Source organism: Pleurodeles waltl, chromosome 7 (genome assembly GCF_031143425.1).
Source record: "Pleurodeles waltl isolate 20211129_DDA chromosome 7, aPleWal1.hap1.20221129, whole genome shotgun sequence".
NCBI lineage: Eukaryota > Metazoa > Chordata > Amphibia > Caudata > Salamandridae > Pleurodeles > Pleurodeles waltl.
The window spans coordinates 1164116433-1164139183 of record NC_090446.1 but is presented as its reverse complement, the minus strand read 5'-3'; positions in this window follow the sequence as shown (position 1 = coordinate 1164139183).

Genomic DNA, 22751 nt, shown 5'->3' with positions numbered 1-22751 from the left:
ATCTCGATCCCATTGATGCTGATGTAGTACATATAATACATTTTTTAGCCAGTCTTGCTTCACAGGGCTTAGCCTATCACCCTATTAATACTTTCAGATCTGCCATCTCGGCTGGACACTCTCCCTTGAATGGGTCTCCATTGGGAGAATCAATCAATCAATCAGGAATTTGTAAAGCGCACTACTCACATGTGAGGGTCTCAAGGCGCTCAGGAGGGGGGCACAAGGAGGGAGGTACTGCTACTGCTCGAACAGCCAGGTCTTGAGAAGTTTCCTGAAGGTAAGGAGGTCTTTGGTCTGGCTCAGGTGGGTGGGAAGAGTGTTCCACGTTTTGGCGGCGAGGTGTGACAATGATCTACCGCCGGTTGTAGTTCTGCGGACGCGTCAGACGGTTGCAAGGGCGAGGTCGGCAGAGCAGAGATGCCGGGTTGGGGTGTAGAAGGAGAGCTGTCTGTTGAGGTATTCTGGTCCGGTGTTGGGCAGTGCTTTGTGAGCATGGGTGAGGAGTTTGAAGGTGAGTCTCTTGTTGACTGGGAGCCAGTGCAGGTTTCTCAGGTGGTCTGTGATGTGGCAGTGGATGTCTAGGATGAGGCGTGCAGAGGAATTCTGGATGCGCTGCAGCCTCTTCTGGAGTTTGGCTGTGGTTCTTGCATAGAGGGCATTGCCGTGGTCCAATTTGCTACTTACGAGGGCTTGGATGACTGTTCTTCTAGTTTCAGTGGGTATCCATTCGTAGATCATGTTTTGAACCTATTTTTGTCTTGGAGCCATAACCATTACTTATCCAGAAAAGAACTCTTAGCGAAACTGGCAATGCTCCTCTGTTTAATATCCTGAAGGCAGGTCTCAGATGTCCGTGCTTTTGATATATCCACTATAACTTTTTCTCATTTGGGTGATACTTTCACGGTATGTAGAAGAACTAAATCTAATACAAGAGTGATTTCCTATCCTGCTTTCCCAGATTCTCCTTAACTTTGCACTTTCAATGTCTCAAAGCATATGAAGACATGTTTTCCGAACTTCATCCTCCTGGTGAACGTCAACTTCTCATTGCCCTTAGGAAACCACATAAAGCTGTCTCTTCCCATACCATTGCAAGTTGGGTTCGATGGGTTATGCAAGAGGCCGGAATTGATCTCTCTAGGTTTGGAGCACATTCCACTCAAGGAGCCATGGCCTCCAAAGCGTTCACTTTAGGTGCTCGCTTGGAGGATATCATGAATGCTGTGGATTGGTCTTCAGACTCTACTTTTAAAAGGTTTTATTTTAAACCAGCTCTTGACATGGATCACCTCGTAGCGGACAAGCTTTGAACTAGCATAATCCTCGCCTCCGGTCTTGACATAGAATGAAAAATGTCCTAGTTATTGTAACGGAATGTTTCAATTCTATTAAGGACACGAAGACGAGGATTATCCCATCTGAATTTTTACACACATTCCCTTCCGTGTTGCTAGTAAGTGACATCATACTGTTATTACTTTCAGTTTATATTACTGATTGAATATCTTGTACCTTTTCCATTGTTTATAATCTGATGATTTTTCCTTCAAGGACATTGGTTCTTTTCTATTCATTCATTTTTTCTAAAATGCTTTGTTCTACTATTCTCTTAGGATCAGACACGGTTTACAAGATGTTTGAACGTTCTTCTCAGCCTGTCTCGTGCTACGAAAGAGGAGTTTCTGACACTGACGACGGACTAAGATTGGGACTCATGTGTGCTGAATGGTTGTTGCTGTTCTGTTCCACATTACTGGATACCTTCGTTGTTACGTCCTAATCCCTAGTGCTCTTGGGATCAGTAGTTTTGTTATGTATCATTCTTGGCTGCTGATAATAAAGTGAAGAAAGTTTGGCATACTCCTGTCCTCTGTGTCCTTAATAGAATTGAAACTTTCCGTTACAATGCTAGGAAATCTTTCATTATTCATTCCTTTCCAGATACAAGACTTCTACAACATATGTTAAGAATCTACATACTATCAGTTAAACTTCATGCATGGTTGACAAATATTTGAACCAACTATCTTAATATTTAAAAATGTTTCCACTAATAGTGTTCTTCAGTATGGTGCAAGTTTGAGTGTCAGTTCTGTGTTGTACTTCAGTAGAATGCTAGTGGCAGTGAAAGTGACATCACACCATTTAACCACCACTTCCATCACATGGCGGACCACTTAATCTATCCTTAACCATTTAAAAACCTCCTGCATACAACCCAGAGGCTCTCTGGAGGCAACCAATAGTAAATAAAGAAAGAAAACAAACATTTTAGACATATGTTTACTATTCTATCCTACCACTGTTTTCATGACTTCTGACACCATAGACAGCAAGGACAGTGCCAGGAATATCCAATGGCATGCCAGTTGTAGACACCTCTATTACTGCTTACTCCTGATTGAGGTCAATGTGGGCTGTGAGGGCACCATGGATATTCTCACTTTGTGATGAGTTTCTGTGAGTATTGTGGTTATTACTGCCATTTTCTTTCCAAATGAGGGTTGCATTTCAGACTATAATAGTGACCAAGCCAGTCAAAACCACGAATATATGATGGGGGATTGAACTAAGGGTTTTTCTTGTAGTATCAAGAAGTACAGCTTCAACTTCAATGTGTAATGTAGCATGGACATGAATGATTTTCTCCTGATAGCACCAGAGTTGTCTCCTGTACTAGCATCTTACCATGCAAACAATGTAAAGATATTGGGGGTCATTCCTACCCTGGCGGTCTATGACCGCCAGGGTAGGTGACGGAGGAAGCACCGCCAACAGGCTGGTGGTGCTTCCGGGGGCATTCTGACCGCGGCGGTAAAGCCGCGGTCAGAAAAGGGAAGCCGGCGGTTTCCCGCCGGCTTCCCGCTGCCCCAGGGAATCCTCCACGGCGGCGCTGCAAGCAGCGCCACCATGGGGATTTCGACCCCCTTCCCGCCAGCCTGGTTCTGGCGGTTTCCACCGCCAGAACCTGGCTGGCGGGAACGGGTGTCGTGGGGCCCCTGGGGGCCCCTGCAGTGCCCATGCCACTGCCATGGGCACTGCAGGGGCCCCCTAACAGGGCCCCCATAGATTTTCAGTGTCTGCGTGGCAGACACTGAAAATCGCGACGGGTGCAACTGCACCCGTTGCACCCCTTCCACTCCGCCGGCTCCATTCGGAGCCGGCATCCTCGTGGAAGGGGGTTTCCCGCTGGACGGGCGGGCGGCCTTCTGGCGGTCGCCCGCCAGCCCAGCGGGAAACTCAGAATGACCGCCGCGGTCTTTTGACCGCGGTACGGTCTTCTGGTGGTTCCCGCTTGGCGGGCGGTGACCGCCGCCCGCCAATCTAGGAATGACCCCCATTGTGTGCTGGGAAATGCAGTATGAACAAAACAACACATTAAGCTTTTGCTACCGATTTCCAAAACATTATTTTGGAGGAGAATAACAAAATATCTTAAATAAAGTTGTTTTTGGAGGTTGATAGAAATGCAACTAGCCCCAGGCACAAAACCTGACATTTTAAATCTTAAACAGTCTGTTGGCTCAATGTATATTAAATTTAACATGTTCCATCCATATTTTTAAAGCTCCTTCAGGAAAACCCTTACCTAGAATAAATGATGTTTAGCTCACACCAATTTTTGTATCCTATTGTGATATAAAATGCATATTTGACCACATATTGCTCGTAAAAAGACTTTTATTATGCAGTGTACCACAGCTGTGAAAGGAGCCATCACAAGTAATTTTCACTCTGGTTCTAAACATTGTTCCGGTTCCACTGTTCAAACTGTTATCCCCTCCCCTACCACAGAAAGTTGGGTCTAGTTGCACCCCTGATCAATGTTGTGACTCAATCAGGGGAATAAAGGCTGCATAATGTCACTTTCATTACCTCTGGCATTTTGGTGAATCATTGTCCATGGCTTTAGCTTAGTAAGTAAGACATCATTGTTTATGTTGTGGTTGTACCCATACACCCTCTCCTGTACATAAACAGGGTAACAGGATTCTCTTTAGTTCAGTTATTTATTTTGGGCTGTTCACTCACCAGAAGTCTCTTGGCGTTGTAGCAAATAAAAGTGAGAGTAGGCATCTTGATAATATAGCCGTAGTCGAGGAGCTATCTCATCCAGTTAATTGACAGGGGGTCAGTTAAGAAGTGAAGAAGATGATTAGTTTGAACTGCCAAGTTTGAGGTGTTTTCCTAATTTATGAAGCAAAGTCTCTTCATCTAAGTGTGAACATTATTTTCAACAAATGCATCCTGAACCAAGAAGCCCAACCACTCCAATTTGTAAATTTAAATTTTAGGATGCAAAAATTCATGTTTTGCGCTATCAATAGTCTTCGTGCTGACGAATACGGTTTGGATACAAGAAAGATTCTGTTGACCATGCAAGCTGACTTAAAGGAAATTCTCTTACGGACCAGGGTCAGGGAGGGGGACCAGAGGAGGGGTCAATGGTCTTGTCTAAGACAAACATAGTTACATTTCTTAAGGTTGAAGAATGATCTGGATAAATTGGAGCTATTAAATACGTTTCTTAGAGAGGCTTAGAAAGGTTGAGTTGCCTACATCGGTGCATGCCTGAACAAAGGCATTGACTAGCATCCCCTATGGAACAATCATTTGCAAAGTCAAAATGTTTAGGCTTTACGGTGAGAGTAACAAGCTGTTTTCTTTGCCATTTCTAAATGCTGAAGGAAAAGCAAACATATGTCTTATGGTATTTTTAAACTGTAAGTTAAATTCAATACTTGCAGTCTTTATAAATGTCACGGTTTATTTCTTACTGAGGAAACTGAAGAGAATTAAAAAAGAATAAAGAAGTGTCAGAATGTAAAGGGAAATACTTGCAAGGACTAATTTACTTTTCACTGGATTCAGCCATTTGGTCTTCTGCAGTAGCACAGGAAACAGATCTGTGGGTCTCCTGGAGAGGTGTCATGCTAAGTCCTCTTTCTGCCTCAGATACCAGCTGAGTGCAACAGATGGCACTTCTTGCCCTGTTGATAAAAATACCTTTTTGTGCATTTGTGCTTTCATGCAATGTATGGAATGCAAAAGATAAGATAAAAACAACACTTAACGTCTGCTCTTCAGCCATACTCCTGCAAAACTATCACTGTTCCTGTGTTTTTACAGACAAGATGATAGGAGTGATGAGCAACACAGCACCGGGGTGTGTATTTGTTGGGGTAAAACAAAAGCATGAGGGATAGACCTAGAAAACATATGAGCTCTCATGGGGTGCCAAATGAAAATAACAAATAAAAAAACGCTAACTGTGAGCAATGGAAGGATACGCCATAGTAATGGAAATATACAAGTCAGCCAATCAAAAGGAATGTAAAGAGGCTATGCTTGAGAGGATGGACAAATACAAGAGAAGCAAGGCAAGCCATCAAATAAGAAGCAAGCAAATGAGAGCTATAAAAAGCCAACCAATGGTAAGCAGTGCGTGGGCTGAATGCCCACTGTAAGTTTACAATAGGTCTTTGGCAGTCTGGTAGGTGACACCTAAAAATGAAAGAAAAGGAAAAATACACTTTAGAAAAAAGCTTTTAGTCTCGTTGTCCAGCTGACATGTCAAGTATAAATAGGTGTCCAGCATGAGGCCTAGATTTCGCTCAGCTCCCACAGTTATGTGAATAACTTCCACGACTCACGATATATTGCTCCAGAAACGTGATTGTCAACGGAAACATCTGTGTTGTGGATGGATTTGATTCTAAGAAATTAACCTCCATCCATTCACAGTGACCTCTATTGCTTGGGAGATATCACATGGAAGGTTAAGTGTTAGAAACTGAAAGCTGAATTTCGTCCGATTGTCGTTAGCATGCCTGCACGTTTTTACACTAAACGGTGACATGTGGCTACTACTGCCTCAACCCAAGTCGCCAAATTGACTGCCCAATGAATGTGTGCCATCACTCATGCTTCCCAAAGGCTGTGCTTGTTTCAGCTGCATGAAACTGAGGAAAAGACAGGTCGCTTTTTCCTCATAAGTTGGTAGATATCCACTCTGTTACTCATGGTGAACTTGTCCAATTCTTGAAAATTATAGTTAAAAAAGACGTTTAAAAGTATTCAATGAGCCGTACGAATACCGATCACAGGAACATATATCTGGCGGCTTCCTTCCTCTATTCAATTTAGACTAGGCTTTAGTTTATTGTCCTGGAAACATGTGTTCAAATTTATTTTGCCTTCTCCTTCTGACCACTGCTTTGGATCTATTTTTTTTAACGGCAAACACATTTTTCAGGCCCAGGACCCCAACACAGTCTCAGCAGATGATCCCCGATATCACAGTGCGATAATACCAAACTTTCTTCACTTTATTAAATAGCAGCCAAGAAAGATACATAACAAAACTACTGATCCCACGCGCTTTAGGGGTCAGGACGTAAAAACAAAGGTATCCAATAACGTGGAACAGAACAGCAACAACCAATCGGCAGGTCGTCAAATACTGTGGTTGCACTAGTGCAGTCTATGGAAAAAGTTGTTGCACTACGATAAATTCATCCTCTGGTTTATACGCAATCCCGTGCAGTCTTCAGACCTATGCATAAGGAGACGATAGTGCTTATGAAGTAATGAGTCTCAGTGACCAAGGGAACAGAAGTAAAAGTTTCTTTAGGCAGAACAGGCTACCTCATCATGGACCCTTAGTCACTATTTAGAAAAAGTGAAACTAGGTTTAGTAGGTGAAAAACACTTTCTTTGTAGAAACCCATACACAAGGATAGGTTTATAAAAGGACTTGCATGTTACTGGGAAGATCTCCTTTCTTTTTTGAGGTTTCATTAAAAAACATAATGCATTCTGGGAGCTATAGTTTGGATCACATGATTTGAAGTAGTTTAACTAAATGTCCGACTAGAAAGGTTTGTGAAAGAGAACCAAAATAATGGAAAGGTATGATCCAGAGGCTGAAGTCATCTGGAAACTTTGGTAGAGGACATCTGGGTCAACCTGAAAACTCAGGGAAATACCTTTTGTTTACATGTAGAGCTTACTGTCTTATTATTACTTTTTGAAAGCACTGTAGCAACACTTGACACAACTGCTCAATCCTATGGCACTAATTTTACTGACATTGGGAGGGTGACTGGTTCTCTCGAGCATCCTGAAATGTGATCTCCATATTGCACATACAAATGTCTCATTAGGTGTATAGACTTAGAACTCATCTCATTTACTATTTTCCTGACGCTCTGTCATTGCAAAGCTGTGTGCTGTGTTTGCGCTGCCTCAGAAGGGGAGGCTGGGAAAGGAAAGGGTCCAGGTCCTGGCTGACAGCAGCTGGCAGAGGCCCTTGAAGCAGGTCAAAGTGCTGATGCCATCCTTTTTAGAACACTGATGCAGGTGCTACTGCTTTTAACACTGACTCAACAGGATGGGGAACCTCCATTCTTCAGAAGAAAATTGGAGGGCAGATGCAAGAAAAACAGACTGTGGTTTCCTTGTGTCCCACTGTTGTACTTCCATGATTAAAATTTGCGCTCTCAAAGTATTATTGAGGAAATCACATTGGAACCGTGGGACTCCATTATCAAACTCCACCTAGAAGGATAACTCCAGTGTGGGCATCCTCAACACCGTCTTTGCTATTATATATATATATATACATATATATATATATATATATATACTTATCTTGGTTAGTGATGCACAGTTGTTATATCAATTGATATTGTAGGAAAGGATACAAGCTATTTGGGAATGGAAGGATTAAACATACATAGATAGGGTTGAATGTCTCACAGTTACAAAAGACTTACATCTGATACAAGAGGACAAAATGATAATTAAACCATAATAACTATTAAGAGTCTCTTATTACTAGCATTAGAACACTTGAAATCATAGTGGACCCGATTCAGAAAGGTAAACTTAGACTTTTGGTCTAAGTTTAGACCAAAAATCTAACTTTATGACTTTTCGGTATTCACAAAGGTACGTTACGAGTAGTATCTTTACAATCGCACTCGGGGAGGAGTGTGGAGATTCCACTCTGCATTCGGAGTGTACTCTCTGCACTCAGAGAGAAATGTCTGCACTCGGGGAGCCTTCGACGGGTGCTATCAAATGCTGAGATTACCAAATATCAAGGCTGTTCAGTCTTGATTACAACTCATTTGACTTTATTGCTCCACTCTACACTTCCTAACTCTTTATCTCACTCTTATACATTCTCTTGATCCCTTTTTTCTCACTTTGTCACTGTTGTCCTATCTTTATATTTCTTCTTTTTTATTTCCTTTTCCATTTCTCTCTCTTGTTCTTGGCTCAGTCAAAGACTGAGGACGGAATATAAGTTCCAGTCCCAAAAAACAGTGTTGGTTCCCACCACCTGCACAAATAGGCACTGGTAATACACCAACAGAGAAAAAAGATGTAATAAACATACAGAAAAACATACAAATGAAATGATCCTTTTATCTCTAACCTTCATTAGTTCAATTACCCTTTCTCATCCCACATCCTTCCAGACACCACGTGCTCATCTACTCCCTTTTCATCCCTCCCCTGAGGTTCCACTTCCTCTGACGGCCATTAAGGGGAGTGAGAGCCACAGATTTTCAGGTGACTACAAAAATGTAGGGATCGAGGTCATGACCAAGGGAAGGGAGGGAGCTCTAAGCACTGGGAGAAGGAAGGGTAATTGGAGTAATGAAGATTAAAGGGTTAGTCATTAGTGCTTTACCTCCTCAACCCCTCTGCCAGACGCGGCCCATCCTTTAGGGCAGAGGGGCCCCACCACCCCACCAGAGTGTATGTCAGGCTGAGTAAAGGTCAGCCTGACAGAAACTCTTCATGTTCAGGTCAGGCAGCCAGGAGCAGACATGCACCATTTGCGCATACTCCTGGCTGCCTGAGCTGAACTTTGCTGGGCTGAAGAGGTCACAGCTCCTGTGGGCATGACCTCCTCGGCTCAGAGGCTCAGCAAAGGTGCCTCGAGTCCCTCCCCTGGGTGACGAGGGAAGCGTAGCCCATTGACTTCGACCTGGGCTCTCAAGGTTTAAGCCCTGAAGTGCCCAGGGCGAGTGTCAATCAGTGACACCTCGTAACAGAGTGAGGTGGGGTGAGCAGTCTCACTGACCCCATCCCACTCTGTGAAGAGGTTGGGACTGCTGCTTTATCTCATTGGCTGACCTAAGGTCCCAACCCTCCTGGGACCTCCGAGGCTGAAGGTAAGTGTGTGTGTGTATGTTTATGTGTGTGTGAGATCGATCTTTTTAAATTAATGTTTGGTGTGTGCATGTATGTTTGAATGTTGAGTGTTGTTAATGGAGGTGCGTGAGTGTGTGTGTGTGAAAGTGTGAGTGTGCTTCCCGCCCTCCCTCCTCCCTCCTAAAACTGCGGGCAGCCACTGCCTTCTGCATCCCAGTACTTACTAATTGAGGTATATCTGATCAGTGCTCTCACGTCCTGAGCCATATAAACATTAACTGCATTTTAGCAATACAATGTTCCTCCAATGATAGAAGACAGTATGACCTAAAAAAGCGGAAAATCACCAGACCTGCAGAAAATAAGACAGCTCACAGAGATTACTACATGGTCAGGATACAACTAAGTGATATAATTTATCACCAAGAATAACCCAGGCACAGTGGGACAAACTGCACCTTGTGTAGGCTGAAACAGCCGTGAGTAAAACACCATTCCCACATTATTTACAATGGAGGGGATGGGGGAATACTCCAAACAGCAAGTAAAGAACTGAAATGTGCAAGTAGGACCCTCACTTGACTGTGGAAAGCAGGTTGATATTACAGAACACTAGTGATGAAATCATCTTGTGGATCAACAGCAGATCATTGTCTGAAAACCAAGAAGAAACTAAACAAGAGACCCATGTCCACAAACCAGACCAGGTGCCATCCAACCAGAAGGAAAGAGCAGTCAGAAAAAAGCTCCAAACTATAATTCCCTTAAGATGCACCATTGCAAGAAGAAATACATGTAAGATTATTCCAGCAATGAGAATAGACAACAAGCAAGCAAGAAACAAATCAAGGCAAAAATATCAAAATCTACCCAATGCAATATATATCAAAACCCCTGGGAATCAAAAGATTAGTGTCAAGACTTATCCCATCCAGCTCCAAAATCAGTCTCACTTGGGCCAACAAGGTAACCAAACTGACCCTGGTTTGATACAAAAACACAAGACTGACTTTGTATACCAAATGTGGCTTAGGTAAGCTTTTACACTACACGGTCAAACCCTAGAACAGCCTATGTAAAAGCCAGAATGATCAAGGAAGGGACGTTAGAGTTACTAAAACATATTCTGCAAAATTCAGCATTAAAAGGGAGCATAAAAGAACACTAGACTCGACAGAACAATCCATATAAAAATGATCACAAGAGGAGAAGAGCAGATAAGAACTAGTCCCCAATTTCCAGACCTTCTAAAGTGCCTAGAAGTGCATTAGAATGGTCCAAGTCAAAGACCAAAGGCTTATTCCACTAGATCCAAGCCCAGCAAGTAACTTCCGCAGAAGTTCTAAGGGCTGCAACCTGAAGTCACAAACTACATCTTATCCATCAGGCAGTGCTAGAGGAAGCCAACAAGAGGCAAACTACCAGCTTCCAGCCACAAGACCAGCAAAGAGCATAAAGAAATTAGATCAACCAAGTCATAATATCAAACCAACAACCTTTTAGGGAGCTCTCTCATCCTCCACTCAGATCAAAGGTGAGCCTGCACAGCTTTGAGCACAAGGCAAAGACAAACAACCCTGGGTACAATATCTCAAGCTCCAAAGCCAGGGGCAACATAAAGGAAATTAGAAAGATTACATTTTCATGTACAGTTTCTCGACACCACAGGCAGAAACCTCAGAATCTAGAGTTGTCAAGGGGTGCAAGCTTCTAGACACAGAAACCCTGTACCAATAGTTATTGCGAAATATATAAGAAGCAAATCCACCTTTCTTCCTAGAATTCTGACAATCGCATCGTATAAGTACTGTTTGGATATAAATCTATTCTGATTACCTCATTTCCATTCCTTAGTGGCAGCACTTTTAAAAGAAGGTGCTAAATGTGTCTTTTAACCCTGATGAAGACCCAGCCATCCAAGTTGTCATAATCATTACAATTATTGGGTAGAAATGTCAATGCCAATTGTCTCTTGGAATGTTTGACATGATTTATAGATTGTAGATAAATATTCCTTAATACAATTGTCTCATACTATGAATATAGCATATAGCCAACTACAACTTCTTTGTTTATAATCAACACTTTGGCATACCGCACTTGTCACTTTACACTCAAACTTGGCTGATTATGTTATTGGAAATACCATTAAGTATCTACTATCTGTGTAACAAACTAATCTATATGTGCTAACTCTGGTGTGACTTGTTGTTTAATGATTTATTCCTTGGCAGGCGTTTTTTACAGACTATGCAAATATTTATAGAGATATTACTTGAATGATTTCTTACAAACAACTGTTGTTTATTCTTCCATTGATACCCAGGTTCTGTGGAATACACTAGTCTAAAGTGGCCATGGTTCAGGCCCAGTCTCTCATTGTACAAAGGGTGTACAAGAAGAAGCCAAAATAGTTTTAGTCTATTACCCCAAGCCCCAAGCCCAGCAGGCAGCATAAAAGGTAATTAGAAATCACAAGCCTTCATCCATGTTCTCCCTTCTATTCCAAGTACTCACCCTCACTGCACCACAGGAAGCACAAGAGGAGGACAACATGACTAGTACTCAACACCTCAAGTTTCAAGACTAGCAGGGTACAGGGACTGGGAGGGTCATAACTCAACCTCCTGGTCCAGGCAGAAAGCACAAGAAAAAGTCAACTTCACCATACTCTAAATATCAAGTCACAAAGCCAGTAGAGACTAGATTTGCTATGTACTAGTGTACAAACTCCTGATTCAACAGGGAGCACTTGGAAAACAAATGCAATTAGGGATTAGCATTCCCCCTTCCCTACCCAGAAGAAAGTAAAATAACCAGAAAATCCCCTAAACCACCAGAGAGCATAAGAAGAAACACAATTCATCAACGATCAATCTTCCAGTTCATATTCAGCAGGGATCACTCTCTGAAACTATAGCCCAATGCTTGCCACAAAATGCACAGCAGGGAGTTCCAGGGGAAGATAAAAAACAAGAGCAGAACAAATTCTAGCCTCAACAGGTGGTACTTGTTAACATGGTTGTGGCCTAACCCTCCACACTTCTTACCCAGAATGAAGTACAAAATGAAGCTAAGTGGACAAGAACCTTTGAGTCTCGAAGCCCAAGAGCAGGAAACATAAGAAGGCCAAAGCTTAAATCACAAACTCCAGCTTTAACAAGAATCACTTGCTGAAACTACAACTGTGGCCTGATAGATCCCATCCCCATTGTGCCAGGGACAGTAAATACAGAAATCTTACTACAGTAAGTTCCGGCCAAGTGTAGAGTTCATAGGACTTGCAATGCCAGGTCACAGTTTCTGAAACCCCATATTTGATCATCTATGGTGGAGGTCAGCTATAAAAAAAAAACACTCCTCACAATCCTGAAGGGCATAGACTTGAGGTTAGAGCCGAGTCATATTCTTAAATTAATAATGACTTTCAAGGTGGGCTGCTCAAAAAAGTCATAAACTCATAATAGAATCACCAAATTCAAAGCCCAACCCCAGCCAAGAGCTTGGAAGGATGAACAGTCTAAAGATGACAACGCACCCAAAGAACCACAACCATCAGGGAGACACAGAAGGGGACAGGCCTTTCACCTACCAAAAAATGGGAAGGGACCAAGTACATGAATAAAAGGAAACCCACACCTGGTATCAACAATATTACACCATATGCAGCAAAAAAACAGGGACAGCAGGATATTCACAAATGTATCAATAATGCTTAATCATGGGAGAACCCGTATTTGAGTCAGAAAGCTAATGATCTGCAGTCAAACTGTCTACATGCTGCACCCCAGCAACATTGGAAAGGTCAGTTATTCGGTTTTCATTGACTGTAATAACATAATATGGCAAAAGGAGTATTCTAAAAAAGTGTTTCATAGCCCCACTGAAAGTGCACACAATTGACAAATCATAAATCTTATCAACATATCCCCTCAAAATGAGAGACCCGATATAGTAAGAGTGCTAAAGAAATCTTAACTTCTGCCAAGAGGATACTATGAGCTACCATAGAAATATATCAGCTAAGCTTATTCCTGGGCCAAATTCTAGGTCAAGATTTACCTAAATAAAAAGTTCTGTTATCAGGCCTGCCCGTTCAGTAAACTGGAATTTCAAAGCAAGTGTCAGACATCCAACCACAAGAAAAGTTGATAATGAGCGGGATAATGTAAGCATTGAGTCACTCATAGTTATTTTTGTCTGTGTCAATGCTGTGGAAGATGTATAACATGGATGGGAGTTTCTGCATGAAATCAAATTCACAAATTATCGTTGTCTAGGAAACCGCATTTAACTAAGCTACAACTCTCTAGTCTGAAGGCACAAGATGCATCTAAGCTTTTCAACTAAGAGGAAATAATGCCAAACGAGAGATGTGCCTAAGGCAGGTAGGACCCAACACAGCGCATAAATAATTAAACACAGGAGAAGTGGTGCACATTTGATCTTGTGCTCCAAGTGCCGGGGACATGCTGCAGATCATTTTAGGAGTGTGCTTGCATTATGGACAAAGTGAACTTTAGTACACTTCTCTGTAACTTAAATGAAAGATTAGCGCAAAAGGAAAAACAGAAAAAAACAATCAACAGTGTACTAATAAATCAACAGCACGGGCCCCCAAAATTCTTTTATCAAACCAAGCTTCCTAATTTTGGGGAAGGCACAAGGTGAAACCGTATTTATATCTAGTTTGGCTTGCTTCATCATGAGTCATAATCAATGAAGGGTTCAAAGTGACACAAGTCCTTGGAGAATCATCTGGGTCAGGGAAATGAGGCATCTATGGTGGATCCATAGTAGATGGGGAGTATGATTCAGAGGTTGTATCCATAACACTCCCTGGACAGGGAGGCAGGGGCAAAGATCTTATTGTCCATACAAGGTTATGCCTTCTCAGTAGATTCATGTTGGCTAGGACTTTTCAGAGAATCCACTGATCCACAGAATCTCTTGAAGAAAAATTCACAAAGGTACGTTACAAATAGTATCTTTACATCCGCACTTGGGGAGGAGTTTGGGGACGCGCTAAAGACTTAAGAGGGACTACATATCCCAAGCTGTTTTTAGGCCCCAGGAGGCAGCCATTTTCACCTGCACCTGCACCCACTTGACACCAGCGAGCGCTATAAAGTGCGTGGGGGCACCTCGCTGCGCGGGACGCGCTAAAGACTTGAGAGGGACTACATATCCCATGCTGTTTTGAGGCCCCAGGAGGCGGCCATTTTCACCTGCACCCACTTGACACCAACGAGCACTATAAAGCGCGTGGGGGCACCTCGCTGCGCGGGACACGCTAAAGATTTGAGAGAGACTACATATCCCACGCTCCTTTTAGGCCCCAGCAGGCGGCCATTTTCACCTGCTCCCACTTGACACCAACGAGCGCTATAAAGCGTGTGGGGGCACCTCGCTGCATGGGACACACGCGGGCCACACCTGGGCCAAGCCTGGGCCAAGGGCGGGCCCGTCCATGCCCGTCGGAGCCCGGAAGAGGCTGGGATGGGCCACCCCCCTAACATCGACCATTCAAGCAGGCATCAATGATCTTAGCGCCAGGCGCTATTGTCAATCCTGTGCCATCCCGTAGGCTGCATTATTATATTGATACTCTATAGAACACTTTATCACCAATAACAGTTCCAGATGGGTAAAAGGAAAGCAATAGAGGCTGGGGCAGGGGCAGTGCTAAAAGCTAAGCGGAAAAGGCATAAGCATGCAGCTAGTAAATGCGTTATGGACAGAATTGACTCTCTTTTGGGTGAATGTGAGGGAATTTTAACTACTCCTCAGGGAAATAATCCCAACGGTACTGTGGGGGAGCACTCCCCAACCAAAAGGAGGGCTGGCCCAAAGAAAATTGCTGAGATCTTTGTGAAACGTGGGCAACAGGACACAGCCACTATAGGGCAGGGAGTGGGCAGGAATGTCATCACCCACACTGCTCCATCTCTAGTGAACAAGCTACCACTGGGCCCTAACGATCTCATCCAGTGCAGCAACCGCTTTAACCCGTTAATTAACGCCCTAGAATCACATGATGACATTGACCCAGGTATTAGGGTGGACGGGCTACCAGCCCCAAACACACACTCAACCTACATACACCCACAGCACACTCAATGCATACAAGAATTAAAAAAGGAAGTATTAGAACTTAAGCTCATGGTTAACTCCTTAATTGCAATAGTAAAACAGTTAACTCTTCCAGATGACACGGCTACCATGAACCTTACCCAAAGCCCACCCCTACCAGGCATCGCGACGAATCTGCCAATTTTTCCAGCACCCAGCTGTGATGGCCTCCTTCCAGCCGGTGTTAAGACTCAGAACTCCCATAAGCCTCCTTTGCATAACAGCTCAGGCGCAGGATATACCCTAGACGTCCATCACATAATTCCCAAACTCATGAGCAATACTGCCCCAAAATACTCTGCACGGCCTGCCACTGATTGGTCTCAATCAGGAAATGTAGTTCTAATGGTTAACGTTCCCAAGTTAAATACATCGATACAAAAGGAAGGGGCAGACTCTATTAAAAGCAAGGCAATTCACTGGATTCACCATGTAAGAGGCTGTCACTCTGTAATACGCGAGGACATAATTAAAGTAGCAAGATGGCCTGACCCGGGAACACATTTTGATATTTTAAAACTGACACTCAAGGACGAGACCATGGTGCACAATTTGGTGGCCCTAGATGCAAGAACAAGCCCACCAGCACACTCGCGCATCCAATTCAAATACCCTAGGCCACCCATGCACTACGGGAATTGCCCGAGCTACTGTCCAGAATTTATTTTATGTACCCTTGGTGAGAACGATTGACTTAAAGCTTTGTATAACATCTATGCTGAAAAACCACTCAACCAACATATATCAATCTCCTCCAGGCCTGCTGCAATCCCTAACACTGCTAGTGCAAGTACTCTCATGACATACCCCCCCAAACCTTTGACGGCTTGCTGTACAAATATGACAATACTGCACCTCTCATCTTGCAGGAATACTGCCCATCAAATCAAGAACCAATAGCTAAGCCTGCAAGCACTTCCTTTATCAGGGCCAGGTCAGCCTCATTAGAGGAACATCACCACCCACCCCAGGTCTCACTGAGCAACATTGCTATTGATCCACTTCTCCCTACTCAACCTCATCTGCCGAACCAACCTTTGGCAGCTAATTATGTAAATACCAAGCAATTATACAGGATAGCTCGTCCACTCACTGGGGTACGACTTGTTTCATGGAATGTGGCAGGTTTGAAATCTATTCTCCCTCTTCCATCTTTCACCTCTTTTATTGAAGAACATGAGATATGTCTTCTCCAAGAGACGTGGTCATGTGATCCACTTTTTCGAACAGGTTACTCAAACTTCCACATCCCTGCCGTGCCCAGTACTAGAGGCAGGCCTTGTGGGGGCTTGACCATCTAGATCAGAACATCACTTAACTGTCGTATATTACAGCTACCCACCGATTCTCCCGACCTGTTAGGTCTTCGTCTATCATTCGGGCCTGACACTATTGTGAACATCTTCAATATCTACACTCGAGGGGTCAGGGGGGGTCAAGTCTCCAAAACCCTTTGTGCCCTGGCAGCCATCTTGCAAAACTGCCCCCGCCATCATAAAACCATTGTGGCAGGTGACCTTAATGTCACATTCAAACCTCTAGACTGGGATGATCTCAGGTCCACAGACGAGGAGGATCGAGCTTGGTCTATCCCCGCCCTGTTCATTCCACCCATCAAGAGATGGACGCAGGTCGCTGTCCAAGTTAAGTCACTAACCATGGAATTTGGGCTCAGGGCACTAAATGGCAGAACTAAATCAGAAACCAAAGGCCACCACACATTCAACAAAGCCAACCACACCAGCAGAATCGACTACTGTCTATTCAACATAAGATTATGGCCCTTAGTAATCGACATGACGATCATTGAAAGAACTGAAAGTGATCATAATCCTCTCTCTGTCCACACGTTAGCTTTGGGCAACCACTCGCCCATGATTAACTCCTCAGCAGCAGCACCAGAGGGTATTAGCCTTGTTAACGACAAACGACACCTAAAGTGGGACAAGGTTGCGGCTCGGCCCGCAATCATTAACGCAGCTAATAACACCTTAAAGACTACATTAATGAACCAAGAGGTGAGTCCCGCAATCACCTAGAAGGAAATAAGTTTAATTCACACCTCATGCTTTAGGGATATCGCAGCCCCCTTCTCAGTATCGACAACCCACGATGGCAAGAGACCCAAAGGTAGGCATCGCTGGTTCAATAAAATGTGCCGGTCGTTAAATAAGCACTTAATCCAAGCTATTAAATCCAAGGATGCCACCGCCATCCGCCTAGATAGAAAGTCCTACAAGTCAGCCATACGCAAAGCCAAGCGTGACCAAGATGATAAGTGGTGGACAGCACTTAGCGACGCAGTGCGCAAGAGGAACTGTAGTCAGTTCTGGTCCCTGGCAGCGCAAGGCCCAGAAAGCAGTGGACTGAAAATAACAACCAACATCACCCCGAAAAACTGGGTAGACCATTTTAGTAGGCTGTACTCCCATGACCACGATAGCCCCACTCCTGCTCACATGGACCCCTGCCTAAACACTTCTCCAGTACCCACCACTGGACTGCCCCAGCTGTTCTCTCAAAGTGACATAACATATTCTTTAGGCACCATAAAACACGGCAGGGCCCCCGGCTCGGATGGTGTCCCAGCAGACCTGTTCTCAACCGATATTGCATCCTGGTCAAGATACCTCACCATCATAGCGAACGCAATAGCATCTGGGGCGCCCATCCCTGAGTCCTGGAAAGGGGCTATTGTTGTCCCAATCTTTAAAAAGGGCGACAGATCACTCCCCTGCAACTACAGACCAATCAGTCTAATTGACTGTGTGCAAAAAGTCTTCTGCCACTGCCTCTTGGGAAAGATCGAAGACTAGATGACTGAACATGATATCCTTAGTCCCCTCCAAGCCGGTTTCCGGAAACAAATATCTACTACTGACCAAGCCCTCAGGTTCCTATTTTTATACTGGAAAATAGTGCTCATTGGTATAGGGAGTCTTTATGTAGCTTTTGTGGATCTAAAGTCTGCTTTTGACCTAGTACCTCTCAATAAACTATGGGACACTCTTTCCCGAATGGGAATCCCGGAGCACATCCTAGCACTATTGAAACGGCTCCACGAGGACAACTACGGATGAGTCAGGTGGGACAATAAGGGGCAACTAAATAATAGAATCCATGTATCAAGGGATGTGCGGCAAGGGTGTGTCCTCGCCCCGACCCTCTATTCTCTATATATTAATGAAATCGTCCCATACCTGCTTAGAGTGGAGGCTGACGTACCATCACTTGGCACACAAAAAAATCCTGTCATGCCCTTTGCAGATGATACTCTCCTGATATCTAAGACCTCTAGTGGACTAAGAAAACTCCTCACGTGCTTTGAGAAATTCTGCTCAAAGTGGGGACTTGAAATCAATGCCTCTAAAACAAAACTAATGACCCTCAATCCCCATAAATCTTTTAGAGGGAAGTTCACACTAGAGGGCACCACACTTGAGAAGGTGGGCATTTTCAGCTACCTGGGTATAGCATTGACTGACAACATGTCGTGGAAATCACACATAGGGAAACAAGCCTTAAAACTAAAGCAAACAACAGGGGTACTATTAAAAAACTGTCACCTCTTGTATACAAAACCAATCCGCCCAGCAATACAGATATACGAAGCCCAGGCCGTAACCTCAGCGCTTTACGGGGCTGAACTATGGGGTTACGCTAAAATCCAAGACATAACCATTGCTGAAATTTCTTTCTAAGAAACCTTGTGTCCCTTCCGCCAAGCACTCCACTGTTCCCCCTTTTTAAGGATCTTGGCTTAAAACGCATCGGTCATGAAGCCCGCCTACGCCCTCTCCTATACTGGCGGCGTCTCTGGACTTCCCCAGAGCTTGAAACCTTTACTGAAGCACTGCAGGTTATTTTAAAAACTGATCACCTTCACAGCATCCCCTGGCTACGATACATCAAGGGGTCACTTTACTCACTCCGGCTCAGTGAGCTGTGGAATTCACCAACCACCTCCGTCTTTCCCTCGAAAAGCGAACTAAAGAAACTATATTGGCAAATGGCAGACCACGAACATCTAGGGGCCGCACTTCACACTACATTATCTTGTGACTTTGTTAACATAAAAGAGACATGCAAGTATGAGGCTTTTTGGGACATAATCACGGTCCCAAGCGAAAGGAAACTGTACTTTCAGCTCCGCATTGGAACTCTACCACTGTAGGAAAGTACCATCTTGCCTGGCATGTTACCCCCATTTTTCACTGTATATATGTTGTTTTAGTTGTATGTGTCACTGGGACGCTGTCACCCAGGGCCCCAGTGTTCATAAGTGTGCCTGAATGTGTTACCTGTGTAGTGACTAACTGTCTCACTGAGGCTCTGCTAATCAGAACCTCAGTGGTTATGCTCTCTCATTGCTTTCAAATTGTCACTAACAGGCTAGTGACCAATTTTACCAATTTACATTGGCTTACTGGAACACCCTTATAATTCCCTAGTATATGGTACTGAGGTACCCAAGGTATTGGGGTTCCAGGAGATCCCTATGGGCTGCAGCATTTCTTTTGCCACCCATAGGGAGCTCTGACAATTCTTACACAGGCCTGCCACTGCAGCCTGAGTGAAATAACGTCCACGTTATTTCACAGCCATTTTACACTGCACTTAAGTAACTTATAAGTCACCTATATGTCTAACCTTTACCTGGGAAAGGTTAGGTGCAAAGTTACTAAGTGTGAGGGCACCCTGGCACTAGCCAAGGTGCCCCCACATTGTTCAGGGCCAATTCCCCGGACTTTGTGAGTGCGGGGACACCATTACACGCGTGCACTACATATAGGTCACTACCTATATGTAGCTTCACAATGGTAACTCCAAATATGGCCATGTAACATGTCTATGAACATGGAATTGCCCCCTCTATGCCATCCTGGCATAGTTGGCACAATCCCATGATCCCAGTGGTCTGTAGCACAGACCCTGGTACTGCCAAACTGCCTTTTCAGGGGTTTCACTGCAGCTGCTGCTGCTGCCAACCCCCCAGACAGGCTTCTGCCCTCCTGGGGTCCAGCCAGGCCTGGCCCAGGATGGCAGAACAAAGGACTTCCTCTGAGAGAGGGTGTTACACCCTCTCCCTTTGGAAAATGGTGTGACGGCAGGGGAGGAGTAGCCTCCCCCAGCCTCTGAAAATGCTTTCATGGGCACATTTGGTGCCCATTTCTGCATAAGCCAGTCTACACCGGTTCAGGGACCCCTTAGCCCTGCTCTGGCGCGAAACTGGACAAAAGAAAGGGGAGTGAGCACTCCCCTGACCTGTACCTCCCCTGGGAGGTGCCCAGAGCTCCTCCAGAGTGCTCCAAACACTGCCATCTTGGAAACAGAGGTGCTTCTGGCACACTGGACTGCTCTGAGTGGCCAGTGCCACCAGGTGACGTCAGAGACTCCTTCTGATAGGCTCCTTCAGGTGTTGCTAGCCTATCCTCTCTCCTAGGTAGCCAAACCCTCTTTTCTGGCTATTTAGGGTCTCTGTAACTGGGGAATCTTTAGATAATGAATGCAAGAGCTCATCCGAGTTCCTCTGCATCTCTCTCTTCACCTTCTGCCAAGGAATCGACTGCTGACCGCGCTGGAAGCCTGCAAAACTGCAACATAGTAGCAAAGATGACTACTGCAACTCTGTAACGCTGATCCTGCCGCCTTCTCGACTGTTTTCCTGGTGGTGCATGCTGTGGGGGTAGTCTGCCTCCTCTCTGCACTAGAAGCTCCGAAGAAATCTCCTGTGGGTCGACGGAATCTTCCCCCTGCTACCGCAGGCACCAAAGAACTGCATCACCGGTCCCCTGGGTCTCCTCTCAGCACGACGAGCGAGGTCCCTTGAATCCAGCAACTCTGTCCAAGTGACTCCCACAGTCCAGTGACTCTTCAGTCCAAGTTTGGTGGAGGTAAGTCCTTGCCTCCCCACGCCAGACTGCATTGCTGGGAACCGCGACTTTTGCAGCTACTCCGGCCTCCGTGCACTTCTGGCAGAAATCCTTTGTGCACAGTCCAGCCTGGGTCCACGGCACTCTAACCTGCATTGCACGACCTCCTAAGTTGTTCTCCGGCGACGTGGGACTCCTTTGTGCGACTTCGGGTGAGCACTGTTTCACGTATCCTCGTAGTGCCTGTTTCTGGCACTTCTCCGGGTGCTGTCTTCTGCTGAGAGGGCTCCTTATCTTGCTCGACGCCCCCTCTGTCCCCTGACGCAATTGGTGACATCCTGGTCCCTCCTGGGCCACAGCAGCATCCAAAAACCCTTACCGCATGATTTGCAGCTAGCAAGGCTTGTTGGCGGTCTTTCGGCGGGAAAACACTTCTGCACAACTCTCCACAGCGTTTGGGATCCGTCCTCTAAAGGAGAAGTCTCTATCCCTTGTCGTTTCTGCAGAAACCTAAGCTTCTACTGTCCAGTAGCAGCTTCTTTGCACCCACAGCTGGCATTTCCTGGGCATCTGCCCATCTCCGACTTGCTTGTGACTTTTGGACTTGGTCCCCTTGTTCCACAGGTACCCTCGACTGGAAATCCATCGTTGTTGCATTGCTGGTTTGTGTCTTTCCTGCAGAATTCCCCTATCACGACTTCTATGTCCTTTGGGGAACTTTAGTGCACTTTGCACTCACTTTTCAGGGTCTTGGGGTGGGCTATTTTTCTAACCCTTTCTATTTTCTAATAGTCCCAGCGACCCTCTACAAGGTCACATAGGTTTGGGGTCCATTCGTGGTTCGCATTGCACTTTTGGAGTATATGGTTTGTGTTGCCCCTATCCCTATGTGTCTCCATTGCATCCTATTGTAACTATACATTGTTTGCACTGTTTTCTAATACTATTACTGCATATTTTGGTATTGTGTACATATATCTTGTGTATATTTGCTATCCTCATACTGAGGGTACACTCTGAGATACTTTGGCATATTGTCATAAAAATAAAGTACCTTTATTTTTAGTATAACTGTGTATTGTGTTTTCTTATGATATTGTGCATATGACACAAAGTGGTACTGTAGGAGCTTCACTCGTCTCCTAGTTCAGCCTAAGCTGCTCTGCTAAGCTACCATTATCTATCAGCCTATGCTGCTAGACACCATATACACTAAGAAGGGATAACTGGGCCTGGTGCAAGGTGCAAGTACCCCTTGGTACTCACTACAAGTCAGTCCAGCCTCCTACATTGGTTGTGCAGCGGTGGGATAAGTGCTTTGAGACTACTTACCACTCTTGTCATTGTACTTTTCATAAGAGAAAAATATACAAAACAAGTTCAGTGTGTGTACACATAGCTAAAAAGTTTTGCATTTCCTCTTTTCACTCATTTCTAGGTGCTGAAAAGTACTTCTAAACTTTCAAAAAGTTCTTAAAAAGTTCAAAAAGTTTTTTTTCTGTCTTTCTAAAAGTTCTAAAAACTTTTTCTCACTTTTTCTGTCACTTAAACTCTCTCTAAAAATGTCTG